Source organism: Aedes albopictus, chromosome 3 (genome assembly GCF_035046485.1).
Source record: "Aedes albopictus strain Foshan chromosome 3, AalbF5, whole genome shotgun sequence".
NCBI classification, from domain to species: Eukaryota; Metazoa; Arthropoda; class Insecta; order Diptera; family Culicidae; genus Aedes; species Aedes albopictus.
In genome coordinates, this window is record NC_085138.1 from 113,263,426 (window position 1) to 113,287,706 (window position 24,281).

The 24,281-nt window shown below is 40.1% G+C and overlaps 1 protein-coding gene across 5 annotated transcripts in view; it reads left to right on the top strand.

Annotated features, from left to right (window-relative positions):
* Positions 1–13,880: 13,880 nt before the first annotated feature.
* LOC109409579 (organic cation transporter protein) overlaps positions 13,881–24,281 on the top strand; it is a 301,524-nt gene continuing 291,123 nt past the window's right edge. For all 5 annotated transcript variants that reach the window (XM_062843046.1, XM_062843047.1, XM_062843048.1 and 2 more), the window contains exon 1: positions 13,881–15,013. The gene's annotated coding sequence lies outside the window, so the exon portion shown is untranslated. The remainder of the gene's footprint in view (positions 15,014–24,281) is intronic.

Sequence of the window (24,281 nt, forward strand, 5' to 3'; positions counted from 1 at the left end):
TAAGTGCCGCATGCTTGGGTTTGGTTCAATTTTACGTTTGACCATTTCCGGCGGACACCTGGAACCGATTCCATGGCACTACTGGTTGTCCCAAATATTGTATGGATATGGCTATTTTCTTGTCAACTGTTTATCAGGCTGCCTAAAAAGCCGCGAATTGATGTGTTCCATGGTGAGCATCCATTAAGTGCGTCACGCTGAAATTGGGAATTTTCGAAGCTCCCCCTCCCCTCTTCGTACGGGTTTTTCCTATACATAACCCGGGAGCATCGTGTGCTGAGTACACGCACCATGAAAAAAGCTCACTTGTAGTACAAAGCGTGTGCGTAGTGTCGCTGAGGGTGGCTGAAGACGCGACTGCTCGAGGGTTAAAATAGCTTGTCACACTTTTACAATCCCCTCTCCCCCTAGGATCGTGACGTACTTATTGGATGGCCTCATGTATGATTTTGGTTTACTTTTAAAATTAAATATTAAATATTTTACCATTTCCGGCGGGGCACTCGTTACCTGTTCTTCAACACTACCGGTTCTCCCAAATGTGCGTCTGAGACTTTTTGCTGACAAACTGTCAATTAGGCTATTGAAAAAGCCGCGATTTGGTGTGTCGCATGCATGGGTTTGGTTCTCCTCTATATTTGGCCACTTCCGTTGGGACCCCACGGAACCGGTTCCGGAACACTACCGGTTCAGATATGGTCTGATACTGTTTTCCTGCTAATCGTTAATCAGGTTGTCGGAAATGCCGCTGTTTGATGTGTCGCATGCATGGGTTTGATTATGTTTTATATTTGGCCATTTCCGTCGGGACCCTACGGAACCGGTTCCGGAACACTACCGGTTCAGATATGGTCTGATACTGTATTCCTGCTAACCGTTCATCAGGTTATCAGAAATGCCAATGTTTGATGTGTCGCATGCATGGGTTTGGTTCTCTTTTATATTTGGCCACTTCCGTCGGGACCCCCCGGAACCGGTTCCAGAACACTACCGGTTCAGATATGGTCTGATACTGTTTTCCGGCCAACCGCTTATCAGGTAATCGGAAATGCCGCTGTTTGATGTGTCGCATGCATGGGTTTGGTTCTCTTTTATATTTGGCCACTTCCGTCGGGACCCCCCGGAACCGGTTCCGGAACATTACCGGTTCAGATATGGTATGATACTGTTTTACTGCTAACCGTTCATCAGGTTATCGGAAATGCCACTGTTTGATGTGTCGCATGCATGGTTTTGGTTCTCTTTTATATTTGGCCACTTCCGTCGGGATCCCCCGGAACCGGTTCCGGAACACTACCGGTTCAGATATGGTCTGATACTGTTTTCCTGCTAACCGTTCATCAGGTTATCGGAAATGCCGCTGTTTGATGTGTCGCATGCATGGGTTTGTTGTATTTTCATGGCGGACCCTTCCCAAGGGTACCGGTCCGGAACACCTAAATGGCCATAACTCCGGAACGGCTGGACCGATCCGAACCATTTTCAATAGGAAACAATGGGACTATATGCCGCGTCGAATGAACCATCGGTCATTAAAATCGGTTGAAGTTTACTACCAAAAAGTGATGTGAGTTTTTTGTACACACACATACACACATACACACACACGCACACACACACACACATACACACATACACACATACACACACACAGACATCACCTCAATTCGTCGAGCTGAGTTGATTGGTAAATGTGACTCGTCCCTCCGGACCTTCTATCAAAAAGTCATTTTTGGAGTGAACATAAAGCCTTTCCAGTACACTTAGTGTACGAGAAAGGCAAAAATGGTTTTTTAGGAATAAAATGATTTCTGATGAGATTGGGAAAATCTATATATATAAAAATGAGTTTGAAGTTCCTTTGAGGCAACAAAACTCAAGAACGGATGAACCGATCAGCATGGCTCTCGCACGGTTCGGTTCGTATTCGTGGTGGCTGTGTTTATATGTACAAAAAGTTATGAATACCAACTAGAAAAGTAACAAAATTGATAAAGAACTGATTTTCCATGAGCTTGGAAGGAAATCAGCACGACCAAAATGAAATCAATCTAGAGTGCGGTGCTATTTTGAGCTCAACAGTTGTCAAACCACCACAACGGGCACCACGGGCAAGACAAAGTTTGCCGGGACAGCTAGTTGGTTAAAAAATTGGGTATGACAGAAAAAAAGATCCACTTAGCAATTAATTCTGAAACTTCAAAATTTCGCTAAATTTTCACACGTTTTGCTTCTTGGTTTATGCTGTTGTGGTGTTTTTGACAAGTGAAATTTATTTTGCCATGAGTTTTATCAGTTTTAGGGTGATATGGGGCGAGTTTATGTTTCATGGTTAATATAATAGGTAAAATTTTCCCTAAGCTACAGAAGCTATCTGTAAGCAAGAATGAATGCTATTATCGCAGACAGACGTTCAAGTTTGACTCAGCAGCTTGTGTAAAAAACATGGCCGCCACAAATTGCCAAGTGGCAATCAGCGAACAGATGGCGCTAGCGACGTTCATATTCAATCGCTGCCTCACATGTGCGTTGCGACCAACAACTGTCACCATGGTCGTCTTCCAGCCGGATGGCGGGAAAAGACCGCACGTGTTGCACGCTAATAATGTTTCCACGTAATTTGTGCAGAGTAAATGACTTTTATTTAATGTCTAAAATCTTTTGCACAAATTAGCGCAGGACTCTTGTAAAATATTTTACACATTATTACTTTTATTTTACATAGATTTGCTTGAATAAAACTGCATTTGGATGAACTTCACTCGCATTGGAAAATCTTTGTGAATGTGACGTAAATGTAGGAATGATTTTGACAGTGTTTGTTTTGATTTTATTTTTCGGTGGGTGGTGAATTGGGTGGTAAGTAAGCTGCTGGAAGCACGAGGTTTCTCAAACTGTCAACTGCACGCGAGTGCACTGTGGCAATCGGTTGCCTAGGTGTCGCTAGTGAAAATTTACACAGAAAATTTGAATAAATTTGTTCGAGCTAGAACGTCTGTCTGCGCTATTATTCTACAATACAACAATAATTCAGCTTGCAGACATACAGGAATGTACTTTTTTGAACAATTTTTATGAGTTTTGGTCGACTAATGCAAATAAATGCACATGTTTTGAAGATTATTAGGGATTATAACGGGTGTCCACTAAATAACGAGAATGCTTCCAAAGTGCTCTTAAAAATATATGATCTTCAAAAACGGCAATCTGAATCTATCTATCATAAAGGTTTAACACTGTACTTTCATGGAAAAATATAAAATTTTAGAAAATTGAACGTAGTAATTTGTACAGCATATTTGTGTAGTGATGTTGGAGCAACTGCTTTGTACGACTTTTAAAATTTAACTTTCACGCATTTTCTGCATCTGTGAAATAGTTAGTTGAAATAATTGACTTCCAAGCTACCTTTAGCATCTACACACTCAAACAACAATAGGAAAATAAAAATTGGGGATACTGACTGGTTTTACTGCTTTGATGGCAGCCTTTTCTCGTAAATGAAGTTTATTGAAATTTCCAAAAAATGCCATTTTTCTGTATCGTAAAAACGTGTCAATGTAATTTGTGCACTGCGGTTCATTGTTGACCTTTTTGTGTGCTATTTTATTTTATAACAAACCATTTACATGTTGTCCAACGTGTAAATGTGATTTGATGTGAATATTTGATATTTTACACGGCATTCTATTGATTTATCCAGCCCATGACGCAAAAGTACGTTTAATGATGTGAAATGATTTCATGCTTATTGATTTAGCTAGTTTACATCTATTTCCATCAGGATCTGTTTCTAGGGATGCCAGGTTGTAGAGTTCATTCAAAACTGGACAGATTTTAGGTTTTCTTTTAACTTTTTTACGGTTTTTTTTTAGCAATCGGTAGAGCCGTCCAAGGCGCTTAACTAGTGCTTCCTGTTTCAATGTCGTTTTCTACAGAACAGAATAAGTTGAAACAAAATAAAAAATACGCTGACTTTGTGGATAGATAGATGATTGTTTTGCATAAAAAAACTTTTCTCTATGGGCGCTTGTAATTTTTTAATCAGTTGCTAAAACCATTCTCGTTATTTAGTGGACACCCGTTATGATATTATTCGATACTATTTGATAGCGCAAAACACTCACACGTTTGTGCATCGCAATGATCACCTCCATCTGCTTGCTGGAGGTATATTCTATCATATATACAATGATAATTAATTACATAATTTCAATGTGTTCGCGCCCGCCGCGGTTTCCAACTTCGGACACTTGAAAGAAAAACGTTCTTCGCAACAGAAACACTTTATTACGCGAACACTGAATGATACAACTTTTATTGCGATTGATAAGAGGAGATGTTTCCTCCGCGGCGGTTTATTCTAACTGATTATACGGTTTATTCTAACTGTTTATTCTAACTGATTATACGAAACAGCTGTTTCCCTATCTGCTACCTACAGTGCTGATCGCTTATGTATTACACAGCTGGCGACACGATCGCCAGCTGCAGGTATATAACAACACACAAGAGCAGACCGAATTTACGGAGAGAGGCAAGCTAGGGATGCGCATGTAAACTGGGCGTCGATGTTAAATTCATCTCGCTCTAACACAATGTATTGTAAGTGGTATAAATGGGTGTTCAATCATAATGTTAACTTGATAAAACTCATGTCAAAATAAATTCCACATGTCAAAAACACCACAACAGCATAAACCAAGAAGCAAAACGTGTGAAAATTTGGCGAAATTTTGAAGTTTCAGAATTAGTTGCTAAGTGGATTTTTTTTTCTGTCATACCCAATTTTTAACTTAACTGAACGAATATTTGAAAAACACAAGTCATCTGAATAAATTATTAGGAACTGTGTAACTACAATATTCTGAAAACTTATCGAACTATGTAAATACGTTCAAAATTTGTTTGCCGTAACACGCTCTAGTCAAAAGTTCTTAAATAGGTAATTTGATGACAATCATTCATTAGATATTGAACTGTTGCACTTGGTCCACTCTGACTGAACATGCACATTGAAGAATGTTATCTTCAGCGTAATAACAAAAAAAAAAATCAAATTTCAAACTTTCGGTTCACATATAGTACATGCGAACATGTGTTGATTGTCGTCCTTCTTCTGTATTTATTTTTCATCAAATATGTAAAAACTTGAGTGTGTAATGTAGTTGGTTGTAGGTTTGTCAAAAATCGTTCAGTCAGAGTGCAGCAAGTTTAATCAATTACTTAACACTTGCTCGGTTTTAAGCTTAATTTTTACATATTTTCGCGATCAGTACTGAGTGATGTTCTGACGAATAGCTATTAAGATTTATGGGAAGAATTCAAGAAAATTTGTTGAGACACTCAAAATTTACGGAGTTGAAAACTTTAAAGTCGTTTTCCTCGAAATAAGACACATGGTCCTCTCTGACTTAACGCCGACCAGATATAATACTCTATCTTAGACGAGTTTACATAACATCGAAGTTAACGGAATAGACATAAGGCTAAAATAATCGGATTGATTTTTTTCAAACTCTCTGAACTCATAATACATAAGAATTTTATGTGCGTACATCAATTCGCAATTCGCCAGTGTTCATTTCGTCCCGAATCGACTACAACATTAAAATTGCTAGGGTAAAAAATATAATTTGGACAGGCACGGTGATGTTTGGCTTGTTCCGAAGAGCTAATAAAAGTAGATACTTTTCAATGTCGATTATTGGATCAATTAGAACATATTCTGTTGATTTATGTTAAAAATACGCTTAACAATTGGGAATTCACTTCTAAATTATCGAAAATGTAAACTGTGCCACTAAAATCCCTCAAATGCGCAGATATGCAAGAGAACACACACATTACCGTCACATACAAAATGCACTTCAAAATCGTTGATTTTTTTCGAATTCGACGCTGATTTTTCATTTGGGCCTAACTGACAATTTCGAGTTCTCTTCATCGATCCTCTGTTTGTGTTATCACAGAATGTGTATTGAGTTTTCCAAAGGTTTTTTGTTGAAATGCGAAGAATGTTGCATGTTGCTATAGAAACAAAAAAATAATGATTTTGTATGTTTTGATCAAGTTATTAGCAAAAGAGAGTGTTCTGCTTATAGGGTTCGAAAAGTCGGTACAATATCTCAAAAATGTTTATTCTGTATGACGCCACGATGCTCTGTTTAATTTCGAGCTTAGTTGAATTTTGTATGGAAGTTTATAAGGGCAAGCATCATCTCTTTGCATATGTGGCCGGCGGAGTACCCGGGTACATTTCTATTATGGATTCGATTTCGAAATTTTAACCTTCACGTACCCGACCCCCGGCAACTTATTTTCAAAATGCAGGCATTTCGTCAATTTTTATCCGATTTCACCTTTAATCGATCATAACTGGTGCTAGTTTATTATACTCAAGTGGTCATGCAATATCCGGAATCATTTCGGGGATATTCCGGATTGTGTAGGGGTCTGGAGGTTGCCAAAATGGCTAAAAGTGATTATTTCGTTTGTTAATGAGTTGTGTATGAGTTATCGATTTTTAGCGAAATTTTTGTTGCAAATAGTGAAATACAACTGCGATAACCAGATTTGAAAAAGTTGAGCCACCCAGATTCCCGTGACAGGTTCCGCGGGGCCTCATTGGGGACACTTCTGGTTTTCAACCTAAACATGCCGTGCGACAAATCATTCTTCATGATTTCGAATGACTGAGTCAGAAACGATAGACTGAAGTCTGTATCAACTGATATGGCCATCCCGGAACATCTAGCACAGGTTCCACGGGGTGTTATCGGAGACATTTCTGGTTTGCAACTAAAACATGCCATACGACGTATCAATCTTCATGATTTCAAAAGAATGGGGCAGAAAAAAATGACTGAAGCATGTAATAACTGATATGGTCGCCAGGCTTGTCATTTGCTCCCGCAATGTGCCTCAAATGCATGTTTTTGTTCTCTTTATCTTTGTACGCTCCCACCGCTATCGTTTGTGCGGGAGCGTAGCGCAAGGAGGAAGCATGCGAAAACAAAGAGAAACGTCGAACCACAAAAAACCAGCACAAAGAGAAACATTTTTGTGCATCATTTTTGAGGCTCCCGCAAAGTAACATGCCAAACATGTCTAAAGGTCCAATCTGCAGAAGAGATGCTCTCTTTGCTTTCCCTCTCTTTTGTTAATATCTCAGCTGTTTATTTGTATTATGATTGCCTCTTTGCATTGGACGATGGTCAAAACAATCGTCTTTTGATTTGTACTGCAAAAGTAGTTGAAAAATGTACCATTACATTGCAATAATTGAAAGGGAAAGTGAACAAAGAGAGCCTCTCAAATGCAGATAGGACCTATTGAAATGTTTGGCCTGAGTTGATCGACAATTTCACCGGCATTTTACGCGGTTTGATCGTTCCGTTCGCATTGCATGACACAATTGCATACATAAATACTTGTACGCTTGTTAATTATTGATTTTATGAGCTTAAGCATATTTATGTTAACTCCCGGTGCACAAAGTGCCTCAATTTTGAGCAAACGCACTTTTTTGTGCGAACAAATCCGCACATGTTTCGGTGTCACAAGCTGCAAGCAGGAAGGTGAAAGAAACCGAGAGAAGCCGCTCTGGCATTGGATGCGGAAGCGTGGTGCAGATTTTTTGTTCTCTTGTTTTGCTCTGCGGAGGATTCCATCTCTGATGGTCGCTCCGAAACACCTGGAACAAGCTCCGCGGGGGCCTGTCAAACACAATAACACACTGAGGAATTAATTTAATGCCATTTGGCAAAATATAATAATCTTTCAACACTGACCCCGCCTATATTCTGTCCACTCCACTCACTACTTCAATCCCGAAAACCAACCCTATACGTAATCATAAGTACTCCAACTGTTTTGAACACAATCAAATTCCATTTAGGCAACGTTACATAAATGGAGGAACCTAAATAGATTATACCTAAATGGATCTTATCTAAATGGAGGTTTTAGTGTATACACATTTCCGAAATTCAGTTTTTTTTAAAACAAAAAAAAATAATTCAAGGAAGTCAGAAATAAATAATATTCTTTGGTACAGTGTCACCAGGTATGATATTTTTCAATTTTAAAACCTTGAATCGATTTTTTTACCAATACCTATAATTTGATTTTGAAATGTTTGAAATGTTTATCCCTGTCCAAGAGTGATGGGTTTGACGATGACTTATCAAGCGTCGTCATATAGTGAAAATGTGTTTAAATAATTTCAATTTTAGTCTTTTATAATTATAGATTAGCTAAATTAAATATAGTAACGAAAATTAGTGAAATAGTAAATGGAATAGTATTTGAAAGTAACTAGGTTTTGAATTAAAGCATTTCTTTACAAAATTAAATTAAAATAGAATCTGAATAATCATACCATTGCTTTATTGACTTTTATTTAAACGCTTGATTTGTCATGCCTCCAGCATACGCTTAATCGCTGTCGCATGATCTAACAACAGTTGATTACGCGCAGTGCTGGGGGGACCTACAGGGCTTATTACCAGTCTATACTAACCCTCTAACTACTAACAAGACTGGGAAGCCAACGATCACTCATTGCACTTTTGATAGTAGTATTAGTAGTAGTAGTTAGTAGTAGTAGTAAGAGTAGTAGTAATAGTAATAGTAGCAGCATTTTATTAACAAGTTGATTCGTACTATTCTTTTTCAGTTCTTCGAAATTATTTTTATAGCAACTATAAACTCAGGAGTGGATAGCATAACGACATTGATTGCAGCAGGGTCCAACCTTATTATGTAATGCAAGAGTGCATATGGGATGTCTCGGTATTACTTATATCTTCTAATTAAGACAGGGCAGGGTGATAAGAAAATCGCATTAGTGAATGAACAATTTAGAATCTAAATTTTAGATGTTGAATGCTGTTCACTCAAGAAGTTCACTGGTGCAGGTAGAAAAAAAAACTTTTGAATCTTTCTATTTCTTAGCATAGTAACAAGAAACTATATTTAAAACTGAATATGATTTATGCTCTCTATGATGCTCTACAATGCTATAAACAGAATACTAAAATTTCCGGGCCGCCATTTTGTGGAGTTTGGCGGCCCACTGTCTTCTTGTCATTTCAGGTTCATTTTCTACAACGCGTGGCTACAAAGAGTGAACAATACCATCATCTAGGGGGCATTTTGGAGCTAAATTCGGTGAGTCTGTTCCATTATATTTACGCTGTCATTATTTTAAATTCACCATGGATAGTTGCGGCCTTTTTTTGCATGCATATTGTTATGCATCTGTTTGTGCACATTTGTTGTTACCCATCTTTCGTGTATTTACTCAACTAGCACTGTAAAGTTCGTCACTTCGAGTGTCGGCCTAAATTCTTAGTATTCATTTCATTAAAACTACTATTGTTGTACAGTCCACATATTTGATGTTGCCACTATGGGAGAGCACGTTGAGCACCGCACAGTGGGAAAAATCGACCGAAAAAACGGATCTTTTAACGCCGCTGGTTTCGGTACGTGAAGTTGACCATTTCTGACGTAAAAAATTACGAGAAATCGATTGGTGCTAAATTCATTCACCGCACGGCACGGGAAGTGGTCCATTTTGCCCTATTTTCCCCTTTTTTTATACAAAAAGAGAATCAAAATGTACTTTTAAACAGCTAACGCGACTGTAGATCATTGAAAATAGCTGCAGGTGTAATTAGAGGTTAATAGAAATCATAAACATACATGAAAGATCCTTTTAAATGCTTATTTTACCCCATATGCCCCAACACCTGCTGGAAATTCTGAATTTTACATGATTATGAATGAATTTTTAATGTTACTGACTTGAAGTTGATTTGTTTGGCATAAACAAAAAGCGCTAGATCTGTTATCACCAGAATCATCTTCGGAAGTTGTCCAATTTGCCCTATTGTGCCCTATTATCATAGAAAAATGAGATTTAAAATGTATTTATAAGAAACAGATACTGTAATGGAACGTTGAAATTAGTTTTAGTTGCAATTGGAAGCTAACAGCTATCATGCGCATAAATGAAAGATATTTTCCCTATTTTGCCTTACATGCCCCTAAAATTGCTGGATGATAACATTTTTCTATTGTTTTGTAATGTCACTGGTTGCAATACATGAAGTCCTAGATCATTTTTTATATGTAAAAAGCTGAAATTGTAGAAAAAGTCATATATATGTCTTTTTGATAACATTTTTTTCAGTACCAATGCTAATAAGGGGGCATCCATTTAGTACGTCACGCAAAATTTGGGAATTTTAGACCCCCCTCCCCCCTTCGTACGGGTTTTTCGTATACCTAATACATTGCTTGTCACACTTTCCGAAACCCCCCTCCCCCCTATAAGCGTGACGTACCTTATGGATGCCCCCTAAAAGGGAAATTTATTTATTCATTACTTGACAAAAAATCACGGCAATTTTTTTTGTTCATTACATGACAAAAATCAGGGCGAATTGGGGTGAAATGGACAGCTATTTATACCATTCCGAGAATGATTGTAGTATTAATCGATAAACCGCCTTCGTATTCATCAAAAATGATCCAGGGCTTCATGTTTTGCATCCAGCGACATTACAAAACCATACAAAATATGTAATTATCCAGCAGTTTTAGGGGAATGTAGGGTTAAATAGGGAAAATATATTTCTTATATGCGCATGATAACTGTTAGTTTCCAATTGCACCTAAAACTAATTTCAACGTTCCATAGCAATATATGTCTTTCATAAATACATTTTAAATCTCATTTTTCATAAAAATAGGGCAAATTGGACAACCCCCGAAGATGATTCTGGTGATAAAAGCTCTAGCGCTTTTTGTTTATGCCAAACAAATCAACTTCAAGTCAGTAACATTAAAAATCAATTCATAATTGAATTGTGAATATCCGACAGTTGTTGGGGCATATGGGCAAAATACGCATTTAAAAGGATCTTTCATGTATGTTTATGATTTCAATTAACCTCTAATTACACCTGCAGCTATTTTCAATGATCTACAGTCGCGTTAGCTGTTTAAAAGTACATTTTGATTCTCTTTTTGTATGAAAAAAGGGGAAAATAGGGCAAAATGGACCACTTCCCGTGCCGTGCGGTGAATGAATTTAGCATCAATCGATTTCTCGTAATTTTTTACGTCAGAAATGGTCAACTTCACGTACCGAAACCAGCGGCGTTAAAAGATCCGTTTTTTGGGTCGATTTTTCCCACTGTGCACCGGTTTGTCCACATCTGCTAGAGCTTTTGGCTGGGAGTGGGTCTGGTTTGCAGGTTTAGCGGGGGCCTACCACAATTTGGGAGTGTGAGGGGGGGGATCTCTGCATTGAACTCACTACTCATCAATTCCGTGGGGTATCTAGAAGACAATTGACGATAAGATTGGAAAAAAGCTTGCAGTTGGGAACTAGACTAAAATAGTGGCCGATAGAAAACAACGCGCTAGACAGCATTATTATTCATTTTTTTTTTAATATTTACCCATAGGCTTTTCGCCGGTTGGCAGTATAGTATTTAGCTGTGTATGAAGATACGGATTAGTTGGTGTACAGATGACAGGGTTCTCACGGGAAGTGCTTCAAGCGAGGCTTACATAACAACTGACAATAAAGAAACCTATTTTCCTTGACTTTCTACGCAATGGACATCTGACCGAACACACGTGTTTTCGTTAATCTCCTAGGCATTATTAGTGCATGACGGAACAACTAGCAGGACACAGTTCCAGACGTCTCTTTTTAATAACGATATTCAGCATATTTCCAATAAAACTACACTTCAATAAAGCAAAGACTAAAGCTGCTATGATAGAACAGATCAGAATGACTTAATTGACTTATTGACTACATATTGGAGATCTACTTCGAATAACTGACAAATTGACAAGAACCTAACTAAATACATGGACCATACTACAAAAAAAAAAACAATTGACAAAAAGAAAAAAGGGGAAACTTTTATTAAAACTATTTTTGTTCAACGCAGGCCAAAACAGTGTCGACTTGGGCCACGATATGCCTACGTACTTCTGTGTGTTGAAACAAAAATAGAGGCTCATAGAAGCAAACGTAGGGAAAGGGTGCGGTGTTAGAACATAAGCACAGTGTGCTACCGCCGTAATCACTATGAAAAAAAAAAAAAAGAAATGTTTGAAATGTTTATCACACATTTTCCTAACGTAAAAGCGTAACTCCCCAAAGTATTTTGCGCCGCAGGAGCAGATCAACTACCAAGTGAAGATTTGGGAGGAAGAAACATTACCGGAGGAATGGATGGAAGGTATCGTGTATCCCATCTACAAAAAGGGCGACAAGTTGGATTGCATGAACTATCGCGCGATCGCACTATTGAGCTTTCAGCGTTGCCTACAAGACACTCTCTCGAATCTTATGCCGCCGTATATCACCGATTGCAAGAGAGTTCGTCGGGCAATATCAGGTTGGGTTCATGGGTGAACGCGCTACAACGGACCAGACTTTGGCCATCCGCCAGGTGTTGCAGAAATGCCACGAATACAACGTGCCCACACATCACTTGTTCATCGATTTTGAATCGGCGTATGATACAATCGATCAAGAGCAGCTATGGTAGATTACGCACGAGTACGGATTCCTGGATAACTGATACGATTGATGGACCTATTAGGAACACTCTCGAGTCCCTTTGAAGCTCACAGAGTTTTACGGCAAGGTGATGGTCTTTCGTGCTTTCAGCATTGCTTTAGAATGTGTTATAAGGAGAGCGAGAATAAACACGAGTGGAACGATTTTCACGAAGACCGTTCAGCTGATTGGTTTCGCTGATGATATTGATATTATTGCTCGTAAATTTGAGACGATGGCGGAAACGTACATCCGACTAAAGAGTGAAACCAGGCGAATTGGATTAGTCATTAATGTGTCGAAGACAGAGTACATGATGGAAAAGGGCTCCAGGGAGGAATCACCGCGTCCGCCACCCCGAATTTATATCGACGGGGATGAAATCGAGGCGGTTGAAGAATTCGTGTACTTGGGCTCACTGGAGACCGCCGACAACGACACCAGCAGAGAAATTCAGAGACGCATTGTAGCAGGAAATCGAGACTTCGTCACACGAAGTTAACTATAAACAAAACGCTCTTTAGACCGGTCGTCCTCTATGGGCACGAAACATGGACCCTACGTGCAGAGGATCAACGCGCCCTTGGAGTTTTCGAACGGAAGGTGTTGCGTACCTCTACGGCGGAGTGCAGATGGAAGACGGGACTTCGAGATGGCGAATGAACCACGAGCTGCATCAGCAGCTGAGAGAATCAACCATCGTCCACCCACACCGCGAAAATCGTGAGGCTACTGTGGGCGGGTCACGTTATCAGGACGTTGAGCTAGGAATACTTAATCTTTATTTGCTTCTTACAATATTTTTCTATGTCAAATAGCAGGTTGAAAGCGTACCCAACCTACACATTATTCCGTTGATCCTTTACAAACTGCAGGGCATGCTAGCAGCAATTTACTAAATTTCCAGAAAATAATAAAGCACATTTTTTCTTAGAGTCCCTCACTAGCACTCGAACAACTATCAGTCATCTTTAATATGGAGAAAGCACCCTGAAGTACTATCTATTCCCATATCATTTCTTAGAAGAGGATGTACGTCCATAAATAAATCTGAAGCTTTCGACAAACACAGCTGGACTTGACGACACCCTTCAACGAAATCAACCCATTGACAATCATTCCTAATACGCATCCCCGTTGAATAGTTCGATTGTGAAGAGCTCTTATCAGTCGGAAACTGTTAGTAAACTGGCTTAGCTGAAACGCGGTTCTAATTGTATCGTTCGCTAAGTAGACTCTTGTTAGCGAATAGTAGGTAGTGTGACTGTGTGTGCGATGCACTCCGGCCGGAAGAATCATGCTCATATGTGCTCAATTGTGCTCGGCCATCCCCCCAATAACCCTCCGTCCAAACAAATCAGCGCGGTATGTGGTTGGTGATGCGCTCTCAATTTGAGTTGATCTGGCGATTATACGCCTCACTGCCAATCTCGCGGCGTGGCGGTATTCGTCGAACGAATTTCTATCGGCGTTGGTGGTGGACGGCGGAAAAACATAGATAGAGATTGTCTGAGAGATGCAAAAACACCAACCCCTGGCCTGGTCCAAGCGGGTCGTTTTCGCGAGGGGGTATTTGCCAAAGCTGCCGCCGTTCGTTCGTTGTTGTATCGAAGTCCGCCCGATGGCGCGATGATGATGATGATGATGCTTTTCGACTACAGTTGCAGCAGCCGTAGCAGCACCGAGCTCTAATTGATTTTATTCAGCTCTATTCGCAGTTCGATGTCGGACTTCGTCGCGTAATGACTGACTGCGGTTGCGCGTATTCGAGAGGGTTTTCGTATCACGCTGTATAGACAGTTCTGACCCGATGATCAGCCGGATTGTGTTGTGCTGTTTTTGTTGATCGCAGATATTTTAAGCAAGATCGGTGTCCGACGCAATTGGTTTGCCGAAATATGGAAGAAAAAAATGTTCCCATAAGAGGATGAATATTCATGAGTGGCAGGGTCAGAGCATGCAAATTGATGGCAGTTGTGATGCTATTGAGTGATAAATAAATTTTAATTACCATTGAACAATTAAGTTTGATCACACCCGAACCGAACGCGCGAAGGCGATATTGGTGGTTTTGCAAAGTGGTTCTGGAAGGGTTGTGGGAGGCTGCGGTGTTTGAATAGTGGGTGGAAACGAGTGATGGCCTGACCAATCGATGAAGAAGATTCTGCGGCGAAGCTGTTGATGAAGAATGGCAGCCTGCATTGAGTGTCGAATCGTGCTTGAAGAGTGAGGCTCAGTTCAACCTATCACACAAGTTCAAGTGTTAAATTAGTTCAATTATTAGTAATTAATAACTGGCCACTTCGTTCATTTGGCACGCAACAGTAGCGCGATGCACTCCAGCCTGGACCACCTATCCAACGAAGTGTTTGTTGCCGAGTAACTGCGCTGCCATCCCGGATTCTAACCGCTAACGTATGTAAAATTTGCTCAATGAACCTAAATTACGGTGTGCCGTAAATGGCAGAAATGCATCCGTCGTCGATACATCTCGCTCGATCGCCTTCCCAGTTGAACGTGAGGGGACCTCCCGGAAACTGTTTGCAACTGTATATGTCTTGGTTTCTGTAGAGATCCGTCGTGCAGTGCGTCTCACAAGGCGTTGTTCCGAACTCATCCAATCCAACCTAACAACTTGAAATGTGTGCTGATTGGTCTGTTTATCCGCCGTCCGTCTGAAAACAGCGGCTAAGCTGTATTAAGGGTTTCAATGGGAATCAAGGTGAAATCCAAGCGGTAATTCAATCACTCCAAACTAAATGGGGTGATAAGCCCTCCGGATTTGTGTACTCTCGATTGTTTTAAGTGCACGACACTCTTGGACGAATGCGGCCTCAGCAACAACGCGTTGCTAGTCATGGGCGTGGTTGGGATTTCGCTAACTAGAAGCGGTAACCCTCTAATAAACTATAAACTATAAAATAGTTGGTAGAATGACTGAATTGTCGAATCAGTTACCATTGATGAGCAGAAGAGGCTCCAAATTTTAATGGTTTTTGTGTATTCCCCAATCTGGTGCGTGACAAAGCTGGTTATTTCGTTAGAGATAGTGATCCAAATATCAATTGGCACTAAATAAGAATGTATAAGCATCATAAAAATCTGGTGTTATTGTTTTGTCGCACCGTTTATCTGTAACTTTGGAAGCAGTGAACAGAAATAAATCAATTTGATACAGATCGAAATTCTCGTAATTACATGGCTATTGTCAAAATTTCAGCTAAATCGGTTTACTATAAAACCGAGTACCACATCGTCAAACTTGGCCGAATGAAAAAGGACCGGGGGCCTTATTGTTTTTTTCCGACACTATATGTTCGAGGTCAACACTGATCGCATCATACAAAGACAAAACGTTTTAAATGGCCATTGTTTTACTATGTTACAATACTAACGACGGATATCACTGGAGGAAACAATCTTGGAAGCCTAAAAGTTTTTCAACTCCGTTCGAGTGGATTGAATACTTGTGAAGAACAGAAACATTATTTTTTTTTAACAAATTTTCCTAAAAATACGTAACCAGAGTGGGGAAACACAGCGCGGACGGTAATACTGCAGCATGGAACCCGACAGAGTGTAGAACGATACAAACAGAAGTGGAAAAGGCAGACCTGTCTCTTTGGGATAAAATACACCGCCCGAAAGACGCTTCAGGGGGTTTCAAAACCTGAGCAGAAGGGCATACTTTACAAATACCATGCGAAGAGCAACATGTGCTCTAATACCTGAAATTGTTATTGCTGCGTTATTGTACGAAATGTTATGAGAACATCACAATAACAGTCAGAGGTATTTGAGCAGAGTTTGGTATTGATGTAGTATTTATTAGTTTAGCAGTGAAAATAACCGAAGAACAAGATTTGCTATTACATCATGAAGCCATCGAACATATGAAATATTTAATAACAAGAAATGTTATTAGTTTATTATTCAATAACTTTGAAATAACAAATGCAGCAATTGAAATCTTAGGTATGCATTCATTATTGAAATAACAAGACTTGTTATTTTCTAGGTGTTATTTATATAAAATTTTGATATTCGTTTTTGTTATTTTGCCTCTTATTACCACCTAATGAAGGGCATATCAAGGTATGGTAGTATTTAAGATAAATACCTTGATATGATATTCACTTGTTATTTTCTTCTGCTCGGGAATGGGATCCAATAGGGTTTCAGGGGGTACCGGGGGTTTTAGCAGCATTTTAGTAGGTTCCAGGGAGTATCAAGGGCGTTCTATGGAGTATCAGGAGCTTTTCAAGGGATCCGGAAGAGTTTTAGGGTGGTACCTAGAGGTCTCAGGGGCGTGTCAGGGTGTTTCAGGCAGTCGACCACACAACACTTTTTTCACTATCGTCGTAATGCGCCTACTGTGCCCAGGGTTGACAAACGTCCTTCTCGTCACCACTGCGTGAAGATAACAATAAAACAATCTTCGTCCGAAAGAACAACGGTGACGATTAGCCTTTTCGTCGCCGACTGCGGGCGTCACGACGAAGCTCAATCGTAAATAGTCACCCACCAACTTTTCCGTCGTCCTCTTTGTTCCCTGGAAATGAGCGACGACGAGCCAAGCCAACGCAAACTGGGAATAGCTTTTATTGGCGTTTTGGCACTTACGGTAATGTGAAACCTCACTAGCTCAGTTGGTAAGAGTGCTGGATTGGCAATCTAGAGGTTCGTTGTTTGATTCCAGGTGCAATTATTTTTTTATTAAAATCTTTTTTTTTTTTGTGTGTTGCTGGTGGCAACATTGACTCCGTCGGCTAGACGCACTTGGACGAAGAGCGAAACAAAGCGAATGAAGATTTTGTTTTCGTCACGACGCAAGCCCTTCACGACGATTCGCTGGCTTGAATGAGTCATCCGATGGGGAACGAGCAACGATGACGATCTAGTTTTCGTTCTCGTCGTCGACTTTTTTGGTCGTACGGCGACGATTTTCAGCCCTGTGTAGCTGTCTGTGCCCGTGTAGCTGCCAGCTTAGAATAGCAGTACGGTCCACCTGTTACTGGGATAAAAGTCCACCAAACGGCTAGCCCTAATACAAGGTGTTAGGCGACCCGTGTTGAGGGAAGAATGGTTAAGGGGGTTTAAAAGATGCTCGTTCTTTAACGGAGCCCGTAGCGTGGGTAGGGGAATTGTGGGTAAAATGAGCAGGGGGGGGGGGTAAAATGAACACGGTGGTGTTTTACGGCATTTTGGCTTTTTGCTTATTTTTACGATTGGGTGTAACCGTTCGCCGAATTAGCTTGAGAAGTTTCAAAACTCGGTGGCTTTCGCGCCACTCTCGCGAACGAGAGACCACCGGTTCAAATTCAAGTTTGCCCGACTAAAGTGACGACTCTCATCTCAAGGGCTTTCTCGAACGGCCGATGGCTGAAATGAAATCCCTAAACGCATCAAATCTACTATACAAAATGAAGGAACTGAACAATAACGGAAACTTACATAACAAAACGGAGTTGAAAACAACAAAACTAATAAATGTCGCTGAAGTGAATTTATTTAACGGTTCTTTGAACAAAAATAGAAGTAACAAAATAACACCATAAAAACAAGAAAAACAAAGCAATTGAATTCATTCTAAATGTATATTATTTTCACAAAAATGCTCGTCAAGTGTGTGTGTGTGTGTTGTGTGTGTGTGTGATCATGGCCATGGTTAACGTACCTGCGCAGGTTTTTGGTCGTTGACGGTGCTATCTTCGTGGCCAATCGTCGACGACGGTGGGCTCTCCTTGACATTCGCCGAACTAAAGGTGCGGAGGGGTGTCGGCGCCGGTACTCTGCCTGATCGTGCCTAAACTGCACGCAGGTAGGCCGGAAGTATCCCCTTGAGTCCGTTTAACTGCCAGTAACTGGCGGGCGAGGACGAGCACTAGTGGCTTAAAGCCCAAAATAAAAAGCGTCTTTTGGACGCTAGGGTCCAAAGACGAACACAAAATTAAACAACATACACTAAAACGAATTCAATTACAATAATTACCTTTTTTAACAACAATTAAACGCACAGGGAACAGAGCGTCTGCCCCTGGCGACAAAAACCATAATTTAAGTCACTACAGAACGAAAAAACAAAGACAATTAATCTTAAATTCACTTCAAATGGCACTGCTTAACAAATTTACATTACTACAAAACACTACACACCTTAACAAAACTTAAAACTGGCAGAAGGTCGCCGAAGCTCGCTTCTGTTCTCCAGCCGACTCAACTATCAAGTGATGGAGTCAAGTCGATTTCTCTAGTCAAGTAAATTTCCTGCTATTGAAGCAGTCGTCTATTGAATCTAAAAACTATTATATACAAGTGCGCCAAATTCAAATCGCACATGGCCGTAAAACTATTTAGCGCCATCGAAAAAGTCCTATAAGATACAACATGAATCGTCATTAGCTTAGCTTAGACACAAACCATATATGAAACGGATAATCTATACTAAATGAAACGGCTCAAACTCTAAGGCAAATCAACGAATCCAATTCAATTAAGATTTTACTTGAAAAGATAAAAACGTCAAAAGCTACAAATTAACTAAAATAATCATGAAAACTAATAATGAATTATACAAAAAACAAATTTTAAAATCAAAATCGAAATATTCAAAAAATTTAACAATTTAATCTAACTGAATTCAAACTTTATTTTACTTAAACAGAATAAAAACGTCAAAACGTTACATGGGTTCTATGCAACAACATAAATCAAATCATTGTACTTCTGCTGATACTGGACTTAAAATTAACTTAACCACTTCAATATGGGAAAAGTAGCGAAAATCATGTAAACCAAATGGTCTTATGTAAAACTGAGCCAATCGTAATTAAGGTCTATTCGTCCATTATTCGCAAATTTCTACATATGTGATACCATATTCTAATACTTTACACCTGAAACAAATAAATTAAGCGAAGAAAAAAATAGCTTTTATTTATAATAAAATTTTAGAAGTAACTTTAAAACAAACAGAGCTTGAAGGTAAAATGAAGAGTTTGTTCAAACTTTATATAACTTCTACAAGATTTTGTTCAAACTCGGTATACTGAAATCTCTAACGAATATCGTTACACAACTAGAGAAAAAGTTAAGAAAACTTATCTTACTTCAACAAAATAAGAATGTTATTGGAAAATCCGCCTATTGTAGTTCATTTTTTTTTTCAAATAATTGTTTCAGACATTGCAAACATTATATAAGAAGTGCTTCGTGAACATTTTCTTCCGCGATTCCTGTAGTATAATATTCAGCACTGCGCCACCGGGACAGTACTTCCGCGAGTCAAAAGTGGGTTTCTGCCACGTTTTCCGTACGATGGTAGTTTTTTTTTAGTAAATCGTGTGTTTATTTTTACGATGGTAGCTGGTTGAGTCGGTGCAGCGCTAACCGCGCTAACTGCACCAAGTTATAGAAAGCAATGTTTCGGGTGTTGTACCTATACTTATATTGTGTAACCATTTTTCCAATAAAACCGATCTCAGAATTTCGAAATATTTTTGGGAAGAAAGCTAAGCTTGTGCAATAGATCCGCTGTGATCGATGGAATCATTGCTGCGCGTTTCGTAATCAGGAATCTTTTAGTGCCGACTTAAGTTTGGTCAGTTTTGGTTTCGTGTTCGAAAGTTCGTCGTTGGTGAGGTCTCAGTGGTTTACAGTGTAGTGCTTCCATTTGGAGAAGATCACGATTATTTGCTTGGCAGGGTCTGAGGGAGAATTTTACCGTGATATGTAGTGCGCGTTTAGAAGGAAGAAGCGTGACGGAGTAGTGATAGCTTGCTGAGATAATTTATGCAGGTCTGAAAAGTGATATTTTCTAATTGTGTTGGTGTTGAAATTGCCCAGCAACATTTTGAAATTGACTACAGATGCCTATATTATACCTAAATGTGGTTATTTGACATCCTTCTCAAAACCGTAAATTGAAGAAACGTATTGTGCTGGAGAAACCGATTTCCAGTTTCGCCTTAAGACTAGCCTTTAGAGGCCGGACCTAGGGCCGGACACTGACCAAATACCTGTGTCCCATCCCAAGGAAAGCAGCATCAGCGATGGAGTGTGTATTAACCTTCTTAGCAACGCCCCTCCAAACAAATCTATCTATAATTCCCTTTGCTCTTAAAAACCAAACGGTTGGTACGGTTGTCCCCGTTTCTTCTAACATCAAATTCAAAAACTTACTTACCTTACCGGTCAGGCTAAGGCCGGGGTGGCCTCTGCTGTACATAGTAGCCGCCTCCATTCCACTCGGTCCATGGCTGTTTGTCTCCAGCTCCGCACTCTGCGTAAGGTCCGCAGATCGTCCTCCACTTGGTCGACCCACCTAGCTTGCTGCGCTCCACGTCTTCTTGTACCGGTCGAATGACTCTCGAGAACCATTTTAGTCGGGTTGCTATCCGACATCCTGATAACGTGACCCGCCCACCGTAGCCTCCCGATTTTCGCGGTATGGACGATGGTTGGTTCTCTTAGCAGCTGATGCAGCTCGTGGTTCATTCGCCTTCTCCAAGTCCCGTCTTCCATCTGCGCTCCGCCGTAGATGGTACGCAACACCTTCCGTTCGAAAACTCCAAGGGCGCGTTGGTCCTCTGCACGTAGGGTCCATGTTTCGTGCCCATAGAGGACGACCGGTCTAATCAGCGTTTTGTAGATGGTTAACTTCGTGTTACGGCGAACTTTATTCGATCGTAGAGTTCTGCGGAGTCCAAAATAAGAACGATTTCCTGCCACAATGCGCCTCTGAATTTCTCTGCTGGTGTCGTTGTCGGCGGTAACCAGTGAGCCCAAGTACACGAATTCTTCAACCGCCTCGATTTCATCACCGTCGATATGAATTCGGGGTGGTGGGCGCGGTGATTCCTCCCTGGAGCCCTTTGCCATCATGTACTTTCGACACATTAATGACTAATCCGATTCGCTTGGCTTCACTCTTTAGTCGGATGTACGTTTCCGCCATCGTCTCAAATTTACGAGCAATAATATCAATATCATCGGCGAAACCAAGCAGCTGAACGGACTTCGTGAAAATCGTCCCACTCGTGTATATCCCCGCTCTCCTTATTACACCCTCTAACGCAATGTTGAACAGCAAGCACGAAAGACCATCACCTTGCCGTAACCCTCTGCGAGATTCGAAGGGACTCGAGAGTGTCCCTGATACTCGAACTACGCACATCACTCGATCCATCGTCGCCTTGATCAACCGTATCAGTTTATCCGGGAATCCGTATTCAAAAATTCAAAAACTTACGTTAATCATATTATTCATAAGTGGATAATCTGATTGCCGTGATTTTTTTAATTATCTTCAATCCCGTTAGTCTGCACAATGAGCCTGGCCGAATTAATATTTGTATCACATCGCCTTGAATATGTGTTCATTTGACTGCCATCGTTTGTTCCTTTTACCCTCACTGTTTTTCGCTACTCAGTTTTCTAGCATTTTTTGCAATCGAAAAAAAAAATAAAGAAAACTGTAGTTTTGAGATTTTTTTCTTCGAGAATGTTTAGAACATAATACCATCTACGATATAACATGGTAAAAATGAAAGATTTTAACATATTTCCATTGAAAACGACGCCAAACGCTTAGGGTGTTCATTTTACCCCCATTTCCCCTAGATCACCTTTTTGGTTTGCGTTACGATGAACGATCTACCAAACCTTAGTCCTAACTGCTTCCAACTATGGAACCGCATATTTTAGTATGTAATTAAAGGATAACTAATCCTTATTTCATTTCATATCAGGGCAAACCTTTCTATAGGCCCTAAGTGCAGATGACTTTCTTACTTACTTTCAGTCCTGGGCACCTACGGTGGTGCAGAGGCAGAGGGCCGAATTGAAAGATTTCCATCCTGGACGATTGCCAGCCATCACCTTGACCTGTGGCCAGGTAAAATTTCTGTCGACTTGCTTGATTTCGTTATTGAGGCTGCGCCGCCATGAGGCTCTGGGTCTGCCTCTGCTGCGATGTCCTGCTGGGTTCCAGTCCACAGTGGTTCCAACCCCATATGAGTTCGGCCATAAATATGATTTTATCGAATTTTGTGATGAAACCGCTAAATTTGATGCATATGGTATTGTACCATTTGGGCAGGTGTACCTATTTTGGGCACTTGCCGCTATAACTAAGACAATTTCAAACCGATTGATTTGAAATTTTGTATAGAGTAAGGCACGTACAGTATCTAACTATGTACAAAAATTCAAATCAATCGGTTTGAAATTGACTTAGTTATAGCGGCAAGTGCCCAAAATAGGTACACCTGCCCAAATGGTACAATACCCTATTTGCATTCCAAATGCGTTTTTGTATTGTTTATTAAAAATGGGCTCAATCGAGTTTTTGGCCTTATGGAGCCGAAATTCATTATTTTGCAGTTTTGGTTACCAACTGATTTGGATATACTAATATTAGTTTAGACGGTCCACGGTAGTCAAAACTGCTCAAGAATAGTGAAACACACATTATGTAATGGATAAAGAGAGTGAAAGTTGGAAAAAAGTGTTCCGTGCAATGCAATGCAAGAGGTATTTCTTAGTTTTTGAGTAAATTGAAAGTAAGATTATAGGAAAGTTTTATAGAAGAACGTTCGAAGGGGTCGGAAGGGGAAACATTTTTTTCGGCTTGTTGAAAATTTTCAGTTTTTTATACTGTGTGGAAAAAGCATCTAATTCAGTCACACTTATTCAACAAAATGATAAAGAAGGACATACAAATTTGTGATAAACATCGATTTCAACTATGTAAAAATCGAATACAATCAACCAAATACATGTCGAATGGATGAGACTTTTTAATAGAGTGATAAATGCATAGGACTGAAATTAGAAAAATTCAAATAAAATATCTAGATGCTCTTAATCTACTTTAATGACCTCTGCGGAAAAGTTTCGGCATACATTTGATCAAACTAATGATTGTCCCTAGTTATTAAAGCAATAAACTTGATGTTTCCGCAATGATACCACAGTTTCATTGAGGTCAAATTTTTGGATTAATGACCTATGGCGGAACCACTGTGCAGTCTAACGCTTGTTTGCGGATTTCGTTTCCGCCCCTGCGTAGAGTGTGGCCGACCCACCTCCACTTTCGCTCTTGAATTTCTGTCGCTATCGGCTTTTGATGACATCGACGATGGAGCTCCACGTTGGAGATCCAATTGTGAGGCCACCATGCACGAATTATATACCGCAGGCATCTATTGATAAAGACCTGCAGCCGTTGCGTGTTCTCCGCTGATACACACCAGGTTTCACTGGCATATAGCTGCACAGATTTCACGTTCGAGTTAAAAAATCAGATTTTGGTGCGTTGACTGATCTGGTTGTTTTTTCCATACATTTTTTAAACTCGCAAAAGTAGCCCTCGCCTTCTTGATCCGTGCACCTACCTATGTCGATCTTTGTCCGCCATTTGGCTACCAAAATATTGGAAGCTTTCAACACTGATTGCCCAGCTACCGTAAAGCTAGAAGGGTTGACCGTGTTTATATCCAACGATTTGGTCTTGTTGACGTTGCTGGTAAGACCTGCCGCTGAGGAGCGATTGGCAAGATCATCAAGCTTGCTCTGCATATCAGAGCGCCGTTGAGCTAGGAGAGCAACGTCATCAGCCAGTTAGAAGTCATTTAGGTGCTCCATGGTAATGGGTTGCCACAGCAATCCACGATTTGAAAAA